The 21,922-nt window shown below is 47.5% G+C and overlaps 1 long non-coding RNA gene across 1 annotated transcript; it reads right to left on the reverse strand.

Annotated features, from left to right (window-relative positions):
• Positions 1 to 10,369: 10,369 nt before the first annotated feature.
• Positions 10,370 to 11,714, reverse strand: LOC148378259 (uncharacterized). Its single transcript, XR_015856057.1, has 3 exons — positions 11,551 to 11,714; positions 11,362 to 11,438; positions 10,370 to 10,894 (listed from the first exon to the last, which is right to left on the reverse strand). It is a non-coding gene; the product is annotated as an uncharacterized LOC148378259 (long non-coding RNA).
• Positions 11,715 to 21,922: the final 10,208 nt, after the last annotated feature.

The raw sequence follows: 21,922 nt of genomic DNA on the forward strand, positions 1-21,922 counted from the left end.
CGATTTGAGACCTGATAGGAAGTATTAAACGCTTAGTTAAATCAATACAAGTTGGTAATAAGAGCGAGTAATGTTGGTTGAACCGATGAATGAAGGTTGAAAGCAATTTAAATTATGACTTTGTATAAATACTAGATATTAACAGAACATCTACTGCGCAAAATGGGCAGAGTTTACTTGTTTGAGAAGGAGTGGCTTATTCAAAACTAAGATTTATGTAATCTGTTTGTTCCCAGGCAAAATTGGATGTGATGCAATTCCAAATTTCACCACATGATGGTGCCCAATTTTGACTTCATAGGACATATTAAACACTTAGCTTGTTATTATGTTCAAGGTAATCAGATTTGTTTATCATTCTAATGGCCTCTTCAAAACTATTCTGGATTACTACTTTGGATCTATTCTACATTACTTGGCAACAACATACTCTGTAACAGATTAGGCAGTATAATCACATATGTTAACTTGAGAGTGCCCACACTCAATCTACTTATCGTGATGTGTTAAATCAATTACTGTTAGACATTATTTGTCTGATAATCTACCAAATCTTTGAATTGAAGAATTTGTGATTTAATTAATAGCTTGTTCAGGGTAATCAGACTTGTATATAATTCTAATGGCCTTCTTTTGAAAACTATTCTGAATTACAACTTTGGATCTTATATTACTTTGCAACAATCTACTCCGTGACAGATTAGGCAGTATAATCACATATGTTAACTTCAGTGCCCACACTGTATTTATTTATGGTTATTTGTTAAATCAAGTACTGTTAGACATGAAATAGGAAGTGTTTAACATAAATGTTATGGCTACTCACCATTGTAGCTCGCTCCTGGTCAATGATATGAGCCTCTTCTTGCAGTGGAAAACTTGCAGCCAACAAACACCGTGGAACCTAAAGGAATGAAATTAAACATTAACATTTCGCCCGGACCAACATTCACACGTACAACGCAACGCGGCTACACTTCTGCTATTACAAACGTAAATCTCCTTAAACACAACGAGTGTTACTTACCGTGTACGCTCTAGGCAAAATTGGATGTGATGCAATTCCAAATCTATCTGAAACGGCAGTTAAAAGTAGAGTTACATCAAGTTTTCTTTTTTAATCAACACAATCATTTACAACCGTTGACCAGAAAGAATCGTCGAAATTCGACGTCCCCCACAAACGCCACGCTCACTCGCTTTTCAGGGCAACAAAAGTACTTCTTTTTAAAAACGATGAGTTGTACTTACCGTGTACGCTCTGGACGGTCCAGTTGCAAGCAGAAAATAAAAATATTTCTCTTGTTAGTCGTATGTTACCATCCGCTGTGTCTTTGTCAACATCGCCGCCATTTTCCTACTTCCTGCTGCGAGCCACGCCCACGGATTTAAATTTGGGCGGAAGCTCTTTCCATTGGCGTCGTTTTCGCGTATAGCAAATCCGATTGGTTGGGAAGGGGGCACGGTTATGCAGCCGAGGAGTCCTGTGATCGGTGGGATGTAAAGTAGGCGTCGACGTCACGTCCGCGTCACGTGACCACGACGTGGCAGACGTCAAATAGCAACCGCTGTTTTGTTTAGTAGACTTACAGTTGTTATGCATTGACATAATGGCGCACACACCAAATAGATTTAAATAAATTAAATAATTCTTCTGCCCACTCTCTTTTAAACAAGTTAACTCTCCCCGCGGATTTGAATTCCGGCGAAAGTTACGCCCATCGACGTCACGTATGTCACGTGACCACGACGTGGCAGATGTCATATAGCAACCGCTGTTTTGTTTAGTAGATTTACAGTTGTTATGCATTGGCATAATGGTGTGCACTCAAAATAGATTTAAATAAATTAAATATTTCTTCTGCCTACTCCCTTTTAAACAAGTTAACTCTGCCCACGTCCATTGACGTCTTGTCTGCGTCACGTGACCACGACGTAGCGACGTCATATAGTAACCGCTGTTTTGACCAGTAGACTTAGTTATTATGCGTTGACATAATGGCGCACTGGTTAGCATGGCCACCTCTTAAGCATGATGATGCGGGTTCGACGCCTGATCAATGTTAGCATGGAGTGAGCTGAAGTGCATGGCGCTGAAGATTTGAATCTTTGAAATGCGCTGAGGTCTGACATATCAGGCAGAATGGTTTGCCATCACGTTCAACAAAAAATAGAAACTTTCCCACTCTGATTAAAACGTCCTGTGTTCATCTACGTATTTTCGTTTTGCTGTGCATCTTTTCCCTGCCATTTCGAGAGCCCAATTGACACTCATAGTTTAAAGAAATGTGTTTGCCCATCCTACTTTGTGGAATTTCACCACATGCGCTTTTGACCAAAATACCAAATTGAACTCAAGTGAAGCCAACACGCACAACCCCCCCCCCCCCCCCCCCCCACACACACACACACACACACAAATGTTGATATGAACATAAAAGAGCCGCATGCGGTTCGGGAGTTGCGGCTTGGCAAAACCTGTACTATACAACTTTATTTGTATAAAATTTTCACAACAGCTGTCACACAAACAAAGCGGGAAAAACCGAAGACGTGCGTGTTCCGCCCACGCTGGATTTATTTGCACCTTTGAAAAGACACCGTATTGCCGCAGATGTGGCAAAGAGTACTTTTGGGCATCTGAGACGGAAGGATGTCCAAAGCATCACGTCACCTGCTCTGGTAGGCATGGTGGTGGGACGTTGAGGTCAACCGCTTTGGGGTTGGCTGACTCTTTGATCGCAGGATGCCACACACTTGAAGACAGAAGCAGAAAAGCAGAGCTAAATGCAAAATGTACTCACCGGTGACTCCAATTTTTTTCCCCCCTGAAGAAACAGCTGGACGGGTGGCCCCGGCTGGCCAGTGGGACTCTTGTTATTCTGACCCTTTTTAGTGCGCGTTTGGGGCAACAACCGTTTTTTGTGGCGCTCTCTTCTGGTTCAAAAGTGCCCTGCATGTGAATTTGCTTTTCCTGCCTTCTGATTGGATGAGCGCCGGTGTGACGCGGTGCCTCTGTCACCGTGGCGGGGGGTATACGTTGGCATCGGAGCGTCTGCCAACGTCTGAGACCGGCTGGCAGTGTATCGGAGGTGTCGAGTGCGGTGCCGCTGGAGCTCACTCACCAGCTGGTGTTAGGGCCACAGAATGAAGGCCAAGGAGAAGAATAGAAAGAGAAACAGAAACTTCTCCTCCAATTGTTTGATTTGTCTCTTCTGAGCTTCGATGAATTCTTTCAGCTCTTTGTTCCTCTAGGACGGACAAATGGAAAGTGGCATTCAAAAGCCAGTAAGCGTGCAAGTAAGTGCCGGGCTGGCTTTGGGCCCTTACCTGTTGCGCGCTGTGCAGCAGATCCATTCTCTCTTGGAGGATGCAAGCGTCGCGCTCCCTCAACTCGCACATCAGGGCTCGCTTCCATTGGTCCACGGCGCTCCTAAGCTCTTCTCTCTGATCCGCCGTCAGCACGTCATTCACGCCAGCGTGGCTGGCTTTTTCGCCGTCCGTGGCGGGGCAGTCCCGCTGCGGTAGCGCCTCGTACAACATGGCCTCCAGCTCCAGGATCCTCTGGGCCGCAATCCTCGTCCATCAGTGGTCCGGCGGGAGATTTGAGGGCGGCTTACCTTATGAGCCTGGTCCATGGAACACTTCCTGAAGTCCAACTCTTCATCCAGGTAGCCCTTCTGCTTGCAGAACATATCCTAGCACAGCTCAAGGTCAGAATTGTTGGGGCACATTGCCGGAGTTCCCCTTGGCTGATGTCGCGTGTCTGTCTACCTTCTCACTTTCAATGTCCAACATCTTCTGTTGAAGTGCTGACTTGGTCACTTTGATGTATTCTAACCACTGAGGAAAGGCTGCTGTCACATAAGCAGAATGCGAGAGCGTGCGTGGACGTGCGCGTTACCTTCTCGGCTAGGGTGAGAAGGGTCCTGGCGTGAATCACGACCACCTGCTCCTCGTTGGTGAGATTCTGCAAGAGCCCAAAGGCACAGCGTCAACAAGCTTCTTTCAGCGCAAAGCCTTCCAAAAGTCACATTTGAGCCGCCGAGTCTCGTGGAGTGCGAACATAAGGAGTTCGACATACACTTACGGCGTTATAGCCCAGGATGTCCAGCTTCTTCATCAGATCACTGATGACGATGTCCGGGGGAAAGGCGCAAGGAGCAATGTAAGGTGTTCTGGGACCTCGGGTTAAGGTTAGGGTTGCGAGGGACGCCTTACGTACGCTCACGCCCTCGGCCTCGCAGTAGATCTGCAAAGGGCTGAGGCCGTCTGGGAAACGGACTTGCAGAAACTTCAAGACGGGGGAGCGCCACTCCCTCTCCTGAAAGGCAGAGGCATGCATCCGTCCGTCCGTCCGTCCGTCCGTCCGTCACATCTCTGGCCTCAACACGCTTGTGCGAGTCTTCCCACCTCCAGCTCCAGGATGCGGAACTCAAGCAGTTCGTTTTGGTCTCGGATATCCTGGATGTGCTCTTTCAGACGCGCTTCTTCCGCCTCCATCCGCCTGACCTGAAAAGACAGTCAGACCTCATCTGCGGGGCTTCCCGACAGGTGTGACGCCAAGCGACTCCGCCCAGCGCCTTTCTTTCCGTCACCTTTTCGGCCAACTGCTGATTGCTCTGACGCAGCAGCTGCTTCTCCTCCACCCACTTGACATTCTAGAAGAGACAAACGCGTGGACAGCTTTGGAATGTTGTGTCATTTTCATCCACAAATTCTTTGGTTGACTGGAAAATGACATTTGCTTTTCTCCGCATTTTCCCAGCCACGTTCGGGGGGGGGGGGGGGGGGTTGGTCCAGTAATGCCAGACGGATGAGTGACTGAAGAATGTAGCTATTTTGTCTGAGAAAAAGGTGTGCTCATTGATGAGCTTACCTGTCCTTGTTGCTTCAGCGCTGACTCCAGATCTGCTACTCTGCTTTGATAGTGACCCATTTCTACCATCAGCTTTTCTCTGGTCTGAAAGGAGGAGGAGGGAGGCTCCTCCTCCTCCTTTCAGACCAGAGAACACCCGAGGCTGGGTGAGAACGGGGAGGCTGCGACCCGGCCGGGGGTTGCGGGAAGGGGCGCCACCTTGATCTCCTTCTCGGCGTCGTAGTCCCCTTTCGCTGGTCTGGGCTAGCAGAGCGTAGGCTCGTTGCAGCGCTTGATATTCTTGCGTCAGCTGGCGGTAGCGAAGCTCCGCCTCTTCATGCACACACCAATGCAACACAGCACTAGTACCAGAATCAGTCAGACCGGCGACAAAGCACCCGCGACGCAAAGACGAGTCCGATTCCAGGCTGAAGAGGAATGTTTGGTGCCAATACGCTGGCAGAAATGGCGGGCTACCTCTTCGGGTTCCGTGTCGGGGGTTCTGTCGGTGTGAAAAGACAAGGACGATCCGTCCGAGTCCACCAACACGTCTTCGTCGTAGCCGTAAAATGTTTCGATGACCTGCGGGCGCGGAAGCAAACATCTCTCTGAACAAACTGAAGCGACACCTCACGATGAATCGACGAGAGGAACGATAGCGAGAAAAAGGCCATTTCATCTTGCGCAACACCAAGCAGCCGCAAACAAACAGACTCACCTTGCAGGACCTCACGCTTTGTTCCTCCTCAGAGATTCTCGACGTCGGTATCGTAGCAGCAAATCTCTCTCCTGTCGACACAAATAATCCGCCTTTGAGATTCTTTGGATGCAAAGGGAACGAACGGCTCCGGCGCAGAAACAAACGCGACTCACAATGACATTTCTGACATGAGCTCCTGTCTCCAGAGCCTGAAAAACACGTCACCGGCGATGATTGGAGGGACGCTCGTCTTTTCCAAAAGTGACAACTACAGGGTGTGTCAGGGTTTTCCAGATTATCTTTATCGTATCATTGTGTTGCTTTGACTTTGACTGCGACCTGTAATAAATAATATTATTTATCCCTTATTTATCCCTATCGCTTATCCCTTCCTACACAAAGTCGTAAAACACCCCTTGCTATGTTTTGACTAGAGGTCAAGGGCTTCCTCTATTCAATCCACTCTTACACCCACCCTGTTTCTCTTAATTAAAATGCTCGTGCAGGAGCCGAGAGTCAGACTTCATTCGTACAACGGATGGACTCTCCACCTGCAGGTGTCCAAAAGAACTTACTTGTCTCCCGTGTGGTTCTTGCAAAATAAGTTGGAGCGAGCGCAACTCTAACAGGGTGCATTTTGCCACTAGCTGCCTACGGACAATGACGTCGCGCTCGCGGCTCATGGTTGACGGGCTGAGCAGCCGGGCAAGTCCGTCGTTTTCAGCGCACAGCGAGTGGCAAAGGCGCTGACAAAACGGGAGCTTTGAGCTGCTGAAAACGGCAAAACAAGTCTAAAGCGTGTTCAAACGCGTGCGCACAATGCTCCTGCTTGAAAGGTCGGAATTTAAGGGGCCAATTTTTTGGATGGCGGCCGCCGGCCAAGCTTTGGACGGAAAAGGTTTCCTGGCGACAGCGAGCGAGCGCGGCGCTGCCGTACGTGCACCGAGTCGCCTGCCTGAAGACCTTGGACAAGTCGTCGATGATGTGCCGCTGCTCCACAACTTGAAGGAACTCCATTTCACCGTCCTGCTGGCCGCAACCGCGGTCCAGGTCATTGAGCGAACTAGGCCTTCTCTGTGGAACACAAATGCAGTGGACTCTGTTGGCACGCCGCCGTTGTCCGCGTCGACTTACCAAGCTTGCCATCTCCTCGTTCTCCTGGGTGACAAAGCGCACTTTGTTTTCAAGGCGACACAGCACCAGCGAGAGTTCTTCATTCTTCCTGCTCAGGCGTTTGTTTTTGTACAGGAGTGGCAGAAACTGGCTTTCTGTTTCTCTCAGTCGCTTTAGCTGCAAGCATGAAGTGCGGGATGTGAAAGACGCACAACACGCGGGCCAGAACGTATCCATTCCTTTTGCATCGGTTTGAACGGAATCGTGGCTTTGGCTCCCAATAAAAGACATCTACCAGGCAACCGACTCGCCGCGCCGCTCAACTAATAAGCAAGCGCAATGGGTGCCTCGCTGGATGGCGCGCATCAAACGTAGCGCAAACCTTCAAGCGTGCCGTCAATAAATTACCAGTTCATTGCGCTCTTCAGAAAGCAGGGCGTTTCGATCCTCCAGTTTCCTGATGACTGCGCTGAGCTCAGCGATTTTCAGATGAAACCGTCGCGTGTCCCGATCCTCCTGAGACTGAAAACGCCCCGCAACACACACACACAAGCACTCGTTCAAAGTTCAAAACTGTTTTTGTGCTACCTTCCTCCAGCAACGAACTAAGTCATGCGTACTGCAAGTGTGTGATGAGGTGGCTTACGCAATGAAGAGGATTGCTAGTAGCGGCGTTGACCCCACTTCCAGGGTAGTTTAGGCCCGCCCTTTGGGAATCCCTCAGGGCAGCGATCTGCTGCTCGGCAGTCTGCAGCTGAAGGCGGTGGACGTGGCCGGCCCCAGGGCTTCATCCAAAACACTAACCGCTCTGTCTTTCAGCTTGATCTCATCCGTCTGGATGTACAAACGGGGAGCGCTCAGGCAGGCGGGCAAACTCATTTGCCAGAATTGTGACAAAAACAAAGAGAGCAACCGGCCAATTTTTTTCTGGAATCGACTAGAACACCTTTGCTGTGACAAAAGCGAAGCGAGCAACCGGACATTTTCTTCTTGTGAAATAGAATAGAATAGAATGCCTTAGGTGTCATTGCACTGCAGGTATACAACGAAATTGGGAACATAGCCACGCACCGCGCATCTGATCAGTCCTACCAGTCGGCGGATCTCCCTCTCGCAGTCTCTCTTGGTTCGGCTCAGCTCCTCCCGATGCTGGTGATGAGCCGATCGGAGCTCGGCCGCTCGGGACTGCCAGGCCTGCTGGGCCGCTGCCAGGGCTTCTTCCGCGCTCCTGGTGGAGGCGACACCGCTCGGTCTCCCGACACCGCCGCGTCTCCTCCACCTCCGCCAGCAAAGCGCCCCCCCTCCTCACCTGAGCAGACATTGCGCCACACCGGGCCGTTGAGACCGCAACGGAGCGCCGCGACGCTTACTGGGGACAAGCTACACAATACGGTAGCGGCCGCATCGAAGCCCGACGTGGCGTGCGGATAGTCAGACACGGATAGAGCGGATCACCTTGTCCATGGAGCCGTCCCTCAGGCTGAGGACCAAGGCATTCAGTCGCTGGATCTCTCCATCTTTGATTTTGATCACTCTCATCAGCTCCATTTCATGCTGCCGCAGTAATGTCTCCCTGGTAATGGCTAACTCTTTCTGCTTCTCCTCATGGAGTTTGCTTTTGAGTTCCGTCATGGCGGCGGTGGCACGGTGGTGCTCCGCCCGCAGGTCCTGACTTCTCTCTCTCTCCAGACAGCTGACCTGACATGACTTAGACTTAGACAAACTTTATTGTCATCTTGTCTGCACATGGTGCATACAAAACGAAATTCCGTTGCATACGTCTTACAACAAAGTAGTGATATTGCAGTTGAATAGAAGTAACATATCCTATGAAAATATATATATATACATATATACTATATATATATATATATATATATATATATATTAAAAATAAGTATAAAGTGCAGCAGTGATAATTATGCAATAGTGCAAGTAGGCAAAACAGTATTCAAGAGTGTGCAGAGGAATGCTAAACCATGTATTAAACTTCTATTTAAAGGGTTTATACAAGTTCAGTAAAGTTGGTAGTGCGAGATAGTGCAAGATAGAGGTCCGTAGTGTCATAAAGTACAGTTCTGTGAATGTGTGATGCAGAGTTCAGTTTAGAGCTCAACAGTTCTAGTGTTCAACAGTCTGATGACAGCAGGGAAAAAGCTGTTGCAGAACCTGGTGGACCTGCAGCGGATGCTGCAAACCTCTTCCCAGAGGGCAGCAGGGAGAACAGTCCATGGTGGGGGTGTGATGGGTCATTGATGATGTTACGGGCACGGGACATGCAGCGCTGAGATGAAATGTCCTGAATGGAGGGAAGAGGAGCCCCTATGATCCTCTCTGCTGTCCTCACCACTCTCCTCACGTTCTTCCAATCGGAGGCGGTGCAGCCTCCACACCACACAGAGAGACAGCTTGTCAGAATGCTCTCTATGGTGCTCCTGTAGAACGTCCTCATGATGGGTGGGGGCAGGTGGGCTCTCCTCATCCTCCGCAGGAAGTACAAGCGCTTCTGTGCCCTCTTGACCAGTGCCGTAGTGTTCATAGTCCAGGTGAGGTCTTCTGTGATGTGGACCCCCAGGAATTTGGTGGTGCTGACCACCTCCACAGCTGAGCTGTTGATGATCAGTGGAGCGTGGTGAGGCTGTTTTTTCCTGAAGTCGACGATGATCTCCTTCATCTTCTCCTCATTCAGGATCAGGCTGTTTTCTCTGCACCAGCCCACCAGCTGCTCCACCTCCTCTCTGTAGTCCAGGTCGTTGTTGTCTCTGATGAGCCCCACCACCGTTGTGTCGTCTGCTGACTTCACGATGTGATTGGTGGTGAACCTGAGGACGCAGTCGTGTGTCATCAGGGTGCACAGCAGGGGGCTCAGGACGCAGCCCTGAAGGGAGCCTGTGCTGAGGGTGATGACATCAGAGGTGTTCTGTCCGACCCGGACTGACTGAGGTCTGTTGGTGAGGAAGTCTAGCAGCCAGTTGCGAAGGGGGGTGTTGAAGCCCAGGTGTTCCAATTTTCCTACCAGATGCTGTGGGATGATGGTGTTAAACGCTGAGCTGAAGTCCAGGAACAGCCTCCGCACATGGGTGTTCTTCTCCTCCAGGTGAGCCAGGCTCAGGTGAAGAACGGAGGAGATGGCGTCCTGAGTGGAGCGGTTTTGCCGGTCGGCAAACTGGAACGGGTCAAATAATAGGGGGAGTCTGGAAACGATGTGACCTTTAAGCAGCCTTTCGAAGCACTTCATCATAACCGGAGTCAGTGCAACAAGCCGGTAATCATTAAATGAGGTGATTTGAGGTTTCTTCGGCACCGGAATGATGGAGGCAGTCTTAAAGCACGCCGGCACTGTGGCTTGGCCCAGCGAGGTGTTAAAAATGTCTGTGATGACCCCAGCCAGATGACTTGCACATTCCCTGAACACACGCCCAGGAATGTTGTCGGGGCCAGGGGCCTTACAGGGGTTGACTCTCCTCAGGGTCTTCAACACATCGGCGGAGTCAAGGCAGAGTACCTCCTCTTCCTGATGGGGGACAGTTTTAACTGCTGGAGTGCCGTTTAGTGCCTCGAACCTCCCAAAGAAGTTATTTAGACCATTTAGAAAGTCAGCATCAACTACACCCACCGGGGGGGGGGGAGGGTGAGTTGTAGTCTGTAATCGCCCGTATGCCTTGCCACATACTCCTGATGTTTTTGACGTCGTGGAAACGATCCTGAAATTTTCGACTGCGGTCTCGCTTCGCTATCCTGATGGCACGGTTCAAGTTGGCTCTCGCTGTCCTCAGTGTCTCCTTGTCGCCAGACTTGAAGGCAGAGTTCCGCGCTCGTAGCGTTTGACGTACCTCCTCAGTCATCCAGGGTCGTTGGTTGCCCCGGGTGATGATATTCTTAGTGGTGCTGACGTCCTCGGTGCATTTGTTGATGTAGGCTGACACAGTCATGGCACACGCATGTCTAATCTACATCGGGAAAACTGGGAGGGAGGGAGGCAGGCAGGGAGGCAGGCAGGGAGGCAGGCAGGGAGGCAGGCAGTGTCTGTCTGTTGAGGTTTTCACCTTGTTCTTCTCCTGCTGAAGTTCTAACTGGACGTCCATCAGTTTGGTTCTCAGCTCGTCATTGGCGGCCTGAAGGGCGTCCGTTCGCTCCGCCTTGGCCCGCCCTGCCGGAGCTCGTTTGGACATCTCTTACTCGAGTCTCGCCCGGTCGTCAGTCAGAGATCACAACATTTGTACCTGGAGAGCACAAACGCAGCGCTGTTTTCCACTGGCTTCGAACTCAACTTCAATCGGTACCGTAACTTACAACATCATAAACATAGAACTAGCTTGACTTATTCATTGAATAAATGCATTTGGTTCTTCAAAACTGCATCACGCAACATAGCGTGACCGAGACGGCCGTTATCCACCTGCGTGAAGTTATTTGGTGAAATGAATGAGATGTTTAAGACACCATCGTTCTGTCTCTATGTAGATGAAGGTAAATAATCGATTGCTGAAGGTCCAAAGGTGTTGTGATAAACAAATAAACATATTAGTGATTAGTGACATATTTGTGATAAACATATTAGGCAGGATAATCACATATGTTAACGTGACTGCCCACACTGTATTTATTTATGGTTATTTGTTAAATCGAGTACTGTTAGACATGAAATAGGAAGTGTTTAACATAAATGGAAGACGAAAGGGGTACTCACCATTGTAGCTCCTGCTGGTCAATGATACGAGCCTCTTCTTGCAGTGGAAAACATACAGCCAACAAACACCGTGGAACCTAAAGGAATGAAATTAAACATTAACATTTAGCCTCAACCAACATTCACAGATACAACGCAACGCAAACTACACAAACGTAAATCTTTTTAAACACAATGAGTTGTACTTACCGTGTACGCTCTAGACGGTCCACTTGCAAGCGGAAAATAAAGATATTTCTGTTGATAATCGTCGTGTTTGTATCCGGTGTCTCGCTCAAGGCCATTGCGCCCACAGATTTGAATTTTGGCGAGAGTTCAGCCTATTGACGTCATTTCCGCGGTGTAATACCCGCATATCTGAAACGGCAAAGTTAAGAGTAGAGTTAAATAAAGTTTTTAGTCAACGCAATAATTTACAACCGTTGACCAGTCGAAATAATCGTCGAAATTTGGCGTCTGTGGCTGGAAGCAGACGCCGAGTTCGACATTCCTCCCAAACGCCACACTCCCTTGCTTTTCAGGGCTAAAAAAAAACAGTTGTAATTACCTTGTACGCTCTAGACGGTCAAGTTGCAAGCTGAAAACAAAAATATTTGCCTTGTTAGTCATCGTGTTACTAACAGCTGTGTCTTGTTTGCCAGAACTGCCGCTTTCCTACTTCCTGTTGCAAGCCACGCCCACGGATTATAATTTTGCCGTGAGTTCCGCCTATTGACGTCATGTCCGCGTCACATGACTGCGACGTAATATTATCTAAAACTGTTTGTGCGGTATTGTGTTGTTCTGTGCGGTATTGTGTTATTCTGTGCGGCGTCGTGTTGTTCTGTGCGGCGTCGTGTTGTTCAGTGCGACGTCGTGTTGTTCAGTGCGGCATGGTGTTGTTCAGTGCGGCATGGTGTTGTTCAGTGCGGCATGGTGTTGTTCAGTGCGGCATAATGTTGTTCAGTGCGGCATAATGTTGTTCAGTGCGGCATGGTGTTGTTCAGTGCGGCATGGTGTTGTTCAGTGCGGCATGGTGTTGTTCAGTGCGGCATAATGTTGTTCAGTGCGCCATAATGTTGTTCAGTGCGGCATGGTGTTGTTCAGTGCGGGATGGTGTTGTTCAGTGCAGGATGGTGTTGTTCAGTGCGGCATGGTGTTGTTCAATGCGGCATGGTGTTGTTCAGTGCGGGATGGTGTTGTTCAGTGCGGCATGGTGTTGTTCAGTGCGGCATAATGTTGTTCAGTGCGGCATGGTGTTGTTCAGTGCGGCATGGTGTTGTTCAGTGCGGCATGGTGTTGTTCAGTGCGGAATGGTGTTGTTCAGTGCGGCATGGTGTTGTTCAGTCCGGGATGGTGTTGTTCAATGCGGGATCGTGTTGTTCAGTGCGGGGTGGTGTTGTTCAGTGCGGGATGGTGTTGTTCAGTGCGGCATGGTGTTGTTCAATGCGGCATGGTGTTGTTCAGTGCGGGATGGTGTTGTTCATTGCGGCATGGTGTTGTTCAGTGCGGCATGGTGTTGTTCAGTGCGGCATGGTGTTGTTCAGTGCGGCATGGTGTTGTTCAGTGCGGCATAATGTTGTTCAGTGCGGCATGGTGTTGTTCAGTGTGGAAAGGTGTTGTTCAGTGCAGGATGGTGTTGTTCAGTGCGGCATGGTGTTGTTCAATGCAGGATCGTGTTGTTCAGTGCAGCATAATGTTGTTCAGTGCAGCATGGTGTTGTTCAGTGCGGCATGGTGTTGTTCAATGCGGCATGGTGTTGTTCACTGCGGGATGGTGTTGTTCAATGCGGGATCGTGTTGTTCAGTGCGGCATAATGTTGTTCAGTGCAGCATGGTGTTGTTCAGTGCGGCATGGTGTTGTTCAGTGCGACATAATGTTGTTTAGTGCGGCATAATGTTGTTCAGTGCGGCATAATGTTGTTCAGTGCGGCATGGTGTTGTTCAGTGCGGCATGGTGTTGTTCAGTGCGGCATGGTGTTGTTCAGTGCAGGATGGTGTTGTTCAGTGCGGCATGGTGTTGTTCAATGCGGCATGGTGTTGTTCAGTGCGGGATGGTGTTGTTCAGTGCAGGATGGTGTTGTTCAGTGCGGCATGGTGTTGTTCAGTGCGGAATGGTGTTGTTCAGTGCGGCATGGTGTTGTTCAGTGCGGCATGGTGTTGTTCAGTGCAGGATGGTGTTGTTCAATGCGGGATCGTGTTGTTCAGTGCGGCATGGTGTTGTTCAGTGCGGCATGGTGTTGTTCAGTGCGGCATAATGTTGTTCAGTGCGGCATGGTGTTGTTCAGTGCGGCATGGTGTTGTTCAGTGCGGCATGGTGTTGTTCAGTGCGGCATGGTGTTGTTCAGTGCGGCATAATGTTGTCCAGTGCGCCATAATGTTGTTCAGTGCGGCATGGTGTTGTTTAGTGCGGGATGGTGTTGTTCAGTGCAGGATGGTGTTGTTCAGTGCGGCATGGTGTTGTTCAATGCGGCATGGTGTTGTTCAGTGCGGGATGGTGTTGTTCAGTGCGGCATGGTGTTGTTCAGTGCGGCATAATGTTGTTCAGTGCGGCATGGTGTTGTTCAGTGCAGCATGGTGTTGTTCAGTGCGGCATGGTGTTGTTCAGTGCGGCATGGTGTTGTTCAGTGCGGAATGGTGTTGTTCAGTGCGGCATGGTGTTGTTCAGTGCGGGATGGTGTTGTTCAATGCGGGATCGTGTTGTTCAGTGCGGGGTGGTGTTGTTCAGTGCAGGATGGTGTTGTTCAGTGCAGGATGGTGTTGTTCAGTGCGGCATGGTGTTGTTCAATGCAGGATCGTGTTGTTCAGTGCAGCATAATGTTGTTCAGTGCAGCATGGTGTTGTTCAGTGCGGCATGGTGTTGTTAAATGCGGCATGGTGTTGTTCAGTGCGGGATGGTGTTGTTCAGTGCGGCATGGTGTTTTTCAGTGTGGCATAATGTTGTTCAGTGCGGCATGGTGTTGTTCAGTGCGGCATGGTGTTGTTCAGTGCAGGATGGTGTTGTTCAGTGCGGCATGGTGTTGTTCAATGCAGGATCGTGTTGTTCAGTGCAGCATAATGTTGTTCAGTGCAGCATGGTGTTGTTCAGTGCGGCATGGTGTTGTTCAATGCGGCATGGTGTTGTTCACTGCGGGATGGTGTTGTTCAATGCGGGATCGTGTTGTTCAGTGCGGCATAATGTTGTTCAGTGCAGCATGGTGTTGTTCAGTGCGGCATGGTGTTGTTCAGTGCGACATAATGTTGTTTAGTGCGGCATAATGTTGTTCAGTGCGGCATGGTGTTGTTCAGTGCGGCATGGTGTTGTTCAGTGCGGCATGGTGTTGTTCAGTGCGGCATGGTGTTGTTCAGTGCAGGATGGTGTTGTTCAGTGCGGCATGGTGTTGTTTAATGCGGCATGGTGTTGTTCAGTGCGGGATGGTGTCGTTCAGTGCAGGATGGTGTCGTTCAGTGCGGCATGGTGTTGTTCAGTGCGGAATGGTGTTGTTCAGTGCGGCATGGTGTTGTTCAGTGCGGCATGGTGTTGTTCAGTGCAGGATGGTGTTGTTCAATGCGGGATCGTGTTGTTCAGTGCGGCATGGTGTTGTTCAGTGCGGCATGGTGTTGTTCAGTGCGGCATAATGTTGTTCAGTGCGGCATGGTGTTGTTCAGTGCGGCATGGTGTTGTTCAGTGCGGCATGGTGTTGTTCAGTGCGGCATGGTGTTGTTCAGTGCGGCATAATGTTGTCCAGTGCGCCATAATGTTGTTCAGTGCGGCATGGTGTTGTTTAGTGCGGGATGGTGTTGTTCAGTGCAGGATGGTGTTGTTCAGTGCGGCATGGTGTTGTTCAATGCGGCATGGTGTTGTTCAGTGCGGGATGGTGTTGTTCAGTGCGGCATGGTGTTGTTCAGTGCGGCATAATGTTGTTCAGTGCGGCATGGTGTTGTTCAGTGCGGCATGGTGTTGTTCATTGCGGCATGGTGTTGTTCAGTGCGGCATGGTGTTGTTCAGTGCGGAATGGTGTTGTTCAGTGCGGCATGGTGTTGTTCAGTGCGGGATGGTGTTCAATGCGGGATCGTGTTGTTCAGTGCGGGGTGGTGTTGTTCAGTGCAGGATGGTGTTGTTCAGTGCAGGATGGTGTTGTTCAGTGGGGCATGGTGTTGTTCAATGCAGGATCGTGTTGTTCAGTGCAGCATAATGTTGTTCAGTGCAGCATGGTGTTGTTCAGTGCGGCATGGTGTTGTTCAATGCGGCATGGTGTTGTTCAGTGCGGGATGGTGTTGTTCAGTGCGGCATGGTGTTTTTCAGTGCGGCATAATGTTGTTCAGTGCGGCATGGTGTTGTTCAGTGCGGCATGGTGTTGTTCAGTGCGACATAATGTTGTTCAGTGCGGCATAATGTTGTTCAGTGCGGCATGGTGTTGTTCAGTGCGGCATGGTGTTGTTCAGTGCGGCATGGTGTTGTTCAGTGCGGCATGGTGTTGTTCAGTGCAGGATGGTGTTGTTCAGTGCAGGATGGTGTTGTTCAATGCGGCATGGTGTTGTTCAGTGCGGGATGGTGTTGTTCAGTGCAGGATGGTGTTGTTCAGTGCGGCATGGTGTTGTTCAGTGCGGAATGGTGTTGTTCAGTGCGGCATGGTGTTGTTCAGTGCGGCATGGTGTTGTTCAGTGCAGGATGGTGTTGTTCAATGCGGGATGGTGTTGTTCAGTGCGGGATGGTGTTGTTCAGTGCAGGATGGTGTTGTTCAGTGCGGCATGGTGTTGTTCAATGCGGCATGGTGTTGTTCAGTGCAGGATGGTGTTGTTCAGTGCGGCATGGTGTTGTTCAATGCGGCATGGTGTTGTTCAATGCGGCATGGTGTTGTTCAGTGCGGCATGGTGTTGTTCAGTGCGGCATGGTGTTGTTCAGTGCAGCGTAATGTTGTTCAGTGCGGCATGGTGTTGTTCAGTGCGGAATGGTGTTGTTCAGTGCGGCATGGTGTTGTTCAGTGCAGGATGGTGTTGTTCAGTGCGGCATGGTGTTGCTCAGTGCGGCATGGTGTTGTTCAGTGCGGGATGGTGTTGTTCATTGCGGCATGGTGTTGTTCAGTGCGGCATGGTGTTGTTCAGTGCGGCATGGTGTTGTTCAGTGCGGCATAATGTTGTTCAGTGCGCCATAATGTTGTTCAGTGCGGCATGGTGTTGTTCAGTGCGGGATGGTGTTGTTCAGTGCAGGATGGCGTTGTTCAGTGCGGCATGGTGTTGTTCAGTGCGGCATGGTGTTGTTCAGTGCGGCATAATGTTGTTCAGTGCGGCATAATGTTGTTCAGTGCGGGATGGTGTTGTTCATTGCGGCATGGTGTTGTTCAGTGCGGCATGGTGTTGTTCAGTGCGGGATGGTGTTGTTCAGTGCAGGATGGTGTTGTTCAGTGCGGCATGGTGTTGTTCAGTGCGGCATGGTGTTGTTCATTTCGGCATAATGTTGTTCAGTGCGGCATAATGTTGTTCAGTGCGGCATAATGTTGTTCAGTGCGGCATAATGTTGTTCAGTGCGGGATGGTGTTGTTCATTGCGGCATGGTGTTGTTCAGTGCGGCATGGTGTTGTTCAGTGCGGCATGGTGTTGTTCAGTGCAGCATAATGTTGTTCAGTGCGGCATAATGTTGTTCAGTGCGGCATGGTGTTGTTCAGTGCGGGATGGTGTTGTTCAGTGCGGGATGGTGTTGTTCAGTGCGGCATGGTGTTCAATGCGGAATGGTGTTGTTCAGTGCAGGATGGTGTTGTTCAGTGCGGCATGGTGTTGTTCAGTGCGGCATAATGTTGTTCAGTGCGGCATGGTGTTGTTCAGTGCGGCATGGTGTTGTTCAGTGCGGCATGGTGTTGTTCAGTGCGGCATAATGTTGTTCAGTGCGGCATGGTGTTGTTCAGTGCGGCATGGTGTTGTTCAGTGCGGCATGGTGTTGTTCAGTGCGGCATGGTGTTGTTCAGTGCGGGATGGTGTTGTTCAGTGCAGGATGGTGTTGTTCAGTGCGGCATGGTGTTGTTCAGTGCGGCATGGTGTTGTTCATTTCGGCATAATGTTGTTCAGTGCGGCATAATGTTGTTTAGTGCGGCATGGTGATGTTCAGTGCGGGATGGTGTTGTTCAGTGCGTTATAATGTTGTTCAGTGCGGCATGGTGTTGTTCAGTGCGGCATGGTGTTGTTCAGTGCGGCATGGTGTTGTTCAGTGCGGCATAATGTTGTTCAGTGCGGCATAATGTTGTTCAGTGCGGCATGGTGTTGTTCAGTGCGGGATGGTGTTGTTCAGTGCGGGATGGTGTTGTTCAGTGCGGCATGGTGTTCAATGCGGAATGGTGTTGTTCAGTGCAGGATGGTGTTGTTCAGTGCGGCATGGTGTTGTTCAGTGCGGCATAATGTTGTTCAGTGCGGCATGGTGTTGTTCAGTGCGGCATGGTGTTGTTCAGTGCGGCATGGTGTTGTTCAGTGCGGCATAATGTTGTTCAGTGCGGCATGGTGTTGTTCAGTGCGGCATGGTGTTGTTCAGTGCGGCATAATGTTCAGTGCGGCATAATGTTGTTCAGTGCGGCATAATGTTGTTCAGTGCGGCATGGTGTTGTTCAGTGCGGGATGGTGTTGTTCAGTGCAGGATGGTGTTGTTCAGTGCGGCATGGTGTCTTTCAGTGCGGCATGGTGTCGTTCAGTGCGGCATGGTGTCTTTCAGTGCGGCATGGTGTCGTTCAGTGAGGCATGGTGTTGTTCAGTGCGGCATGGTGTTGTTTAGTGCGGCATGGTGTTGTTCAGTGCGGGATGGTGTTGTTCAGTGTGGCATGGTGTTCAGTGCGGCATGGTGTTGTTCAGTGCGGTATCGTGTTGTTCAGTGCGGTATCGTGTTTCTCAGTGCGGTATCGTGTTGTTCAGTGCAGTATCGTTGTGTTGTTCGTATTGTGTTTAACACTTAGCCTCTAACACTTAGCCTCTAACACTTAGCCTCTAGCATCTAGAAGGTAAATAAATAGGAAGGAAGGACTCACCGGTGACGTCTTCGCCCACGTCCAAGCGTTGTACTTTGTATTTTCATCCTTCTGACAGTGGAAAACATAGCCAACAAACACCGTGGTACCTAAACGAATGAAAGAAAACTATCATTTGGCCACAACCAACATTCACAGATACAACACAATGTGACGTGCGGGGTTGAGGTTAAAGGTTGAGTGAAGGGCCCTCGTTTTAAACTACTTTTTTGAAAAGGATTGGGAACAAGTAAGACGTATTTAATTTATTTAATGGGAAGTAGTAAGAGCTATTGAATTTAATCTATGTATTATATTCTATTGTATTGTATTCTGTTGTATTCTTTTGGATTGTATTCACACTAACCCCACTAAAACTTCAGCCCACAAAAACTCGCCTCTGGCGCCTAGCCTCTGGCACTTAGCCTCTAACACTTAGCCTTTAACACTTAGCCTTTAACACTTAGCCTTTAACACTTAGCCTAGAAGGTGAATAAATAGGGTTAAAGGTTGAGTGAAGGGACCTCGTTTTAAACTACTTTTTTGTAAAGGAGTGGGAACAAGTAAGACGTATTTAATTTATTTAATGGGAAGTAGTAAGACTTATTAAATTTATTTAATCTACTTTTCTTCCCAGGCAAAATTTGATGTGCTGCAATTCCAAATTTCCAAAGTGAATGAAGGAATGAAGTCCTTTAAATTATGATTTTGTATAAATACTAGGCATTAACACAAAATCGACGGCACAAAATGGGCAGACTTTACTTGTTTGAAAAGGACTGGTTACAAGACAGACTTTTTTAATTTATTTAATGGGAAGAAGACTTATTTAGTTTAATTGATCTATTTTTGTTCCCTGCCAAAATTCGATTTGCTGCAATTCCAAATTTCCAAAGTGAATGAAGGAAAGAAGTCGTTTAAATTATGATTTTGTTTAAATACTAGGCATAGACACAAAATCTACGGCACAAAATGGGCAGACTTTACTTGTTTGAAGAGGACTGGTTACAAGACAGACTTTTCTGATTTATTTAATGGGAAGAAGACTTATTTAGTTTATTTAATCTATTTTTGTTCCCTGGCAAAATTGGATTTGCTGAAATTGTATTTTGCCAAATCTTGCCTTGAGACCTGATAGGAAGTATTAAACGCTTAGTTAAATCAATACAAGTTGGTAATAAGAGCGAGTAATGTTGGTTGAACCGATGAATGAAGGTTGAAAGCAATTTAAATTATGACTTTGTATAAATACTAGATATTAACAGAACATCTACTGCGCGAAATGGGCAGAGTTTACTTGTTTGAGAAGGAGTGGCTTATTCAAAACTAAGATTTATTTAATCTGTTTGTTCCCAGGCAAAATTGGATGTGATGCAATTCCAAATTTCACCACATGATGGTGCCCAATTTTGACTTCATAGGACATATTAAACACTTAGCTTGTTATTATGTTCAAGGTAATCAGATTTGTTTATTATTCTAATGGCCTCTTCAAAACTATTCTGGATTACTACTTTGGATCTATTCTACATTACTTGGCAACAACATACTCTGTAACAGATTAGGCAGTATAATCATATCTGTTAACTTGAGAGTGCCCACACTCAATCTACTTATCGTGATGTGTTAAATCAATTACTGTTAGACATTATTTGTCTGATAATCTACCAAATCTTTGAATTGAAGAATTTGTGATTTAATTAATAGCTTGTTGTTATGTTAAGGGTAATCAGACTTGTATATAATTCTAATGGCCTTCTTTTGAAAACTATTCTGAATTACAACTTTGGATCTTATATTACTTTGCAACAATCTACTCCGTGACAGATTAGGCAGTATAATCACATATGTTAACTTCAGTGCCCACACTGTATTTATTTATGGTTATTTGTTAAATCAAGTACTGTTAGACATGAAATAGGAAGTGTTTAACATAAATGTTATGGCTACTCACCATTGTAGCTCGCTCCTGGTCAATGATACGAGCCTCTTCTTGCAGTGGAAAACTTGCAGCCAACAAACACCGTGGAACCTAAAGGAATGAAATTAAACAGTAACATTTCGCCTCGACCAATTTTCACACGTACAACGCAACGCGGCTACACTTCTGCTATTACAAACGTAAATCTCCTTAAACACAATGAGTGTTACTTACCGTGTACGCTCTAGACGGTCCAGTTGCAAGCAGAAAATAAAGATATTTCTGTTGATAATCGTCGCTGCTCAGTGGCTCACGGCCATCGCGCCAACAGATTTGAATTTTGGCGGAGGTTCGGGCAATTACGTCATATCCACGGCACATGACTGCGACGTAATACCCGCTTATCTGAAACGGCAGTTAAAAGTAGAGTTACATCAAGTTTTCTTGGAACCTAAACGAATGAAAGAAAACTATCATTTGGCCACAACCAACATTCACAGATACAACACAACGTGCGGGGTTGGGGTTAAAGATTGAGTGAAGGGCCCTCGTTTTAAACTACTGTTTTGAAAAGGAGTGGGAACAAGTAAGACGTATTTAATTTATTTAATGGGAAGTAGTAAGACTTATTAAATTTATTTAATCTACTTTTCTTCCCAGGCAAAATTTGATGTGCTGCAATTCCAAATTTCCAAAGTGAATGAAGGAATGAAGTCCTTTAAATTATGATTTTGTATAAATACTAGGCATTAACACAAAATCGACGGCACAAAATGGGCAGACTTTACTTGTTTGAAAAGGACTGGTTACAAGACAGACTTTTTTAATTTATTTAATGGGAAGAAGACTTATTTAGTTTAATTGATCTATTTTTGTTCCCTGCCAAAATTCGATTTGCTGCAATTCCAAATTTCCAAAGTGAATGAAGGAAAGAAGTCGTTTAAATTATGATTTTGTTTAAATACTAGGCATAGACACAAAATCTACGGCACAAAATGGGCAGACTTTACTTGTTTGAAGAGGACTGGTTACAAGACAGACTTTTCTGATTTATTTAATGGGAAGAGGACTTATTTAGTTTATTTAATCTATTTTTGTTCCCTGGCAAAATTGGATTTGCTGAAATTGTATTTTGCCAAATCTCGATTTGAGACCTGATAGGAAGTATTAAACGCTTAGTTAAATCAATACAAGTTGGTAATAAGAGCGAGTAATGTTGGTTGAACCGATGAATGAAGGTTCAAAGCAATTTAAATTATGACTTTGTATAAATACTAGATATTAACAGAACATCTACTGCGCAAAATGGGCAGAGTTTACTTGTTTGAGAAGGAGTGGCTTATTCAAAACTAAGATTTATGTAATCTGTTTGTTCCCAGGCAAAATTGGATGTGATGCAATTCCAAATTTCACCACATGATGGTGCCCAATTTTGACTTCATAGGACATATTAAACACTTAGCTTGTTATTATGTTCAAGGTAATCAGATTTGTTTATCATTCTAATGGCCTCTTCAAAACTATTCTGGATTACTACTTTGGATCTATTCTACATTACTTGGCAACAACATACTCTGTAACAGATTAGGCAGTATAATCACATATGTTAACTTGAGAGTGCCCACACTCAATCTACTTATCGTGATGTGTTAAATCAATTACTGTTAGACATTATTTGTCTGATAATCTACCAAATC

The sequence above is a fragment of the Syngnathus floridae genome, unplaced genomic scaffold (assembly GCF_059516105.1).
Source record: "Syngnathus floridae isolate MCC-2025c unplaced genomic scaffold, RoL_Sflo_1.0 HiC_scaffold_56, whole genome shotgun sequence".
In the NCBI taxonomy this organism is placed as follows: Eukaryota; Metazoa; Chordata; class Actinopteri; order Syngnathiformes; family Syngnathidae; genus Syngnathus; species Syngnathus floridae.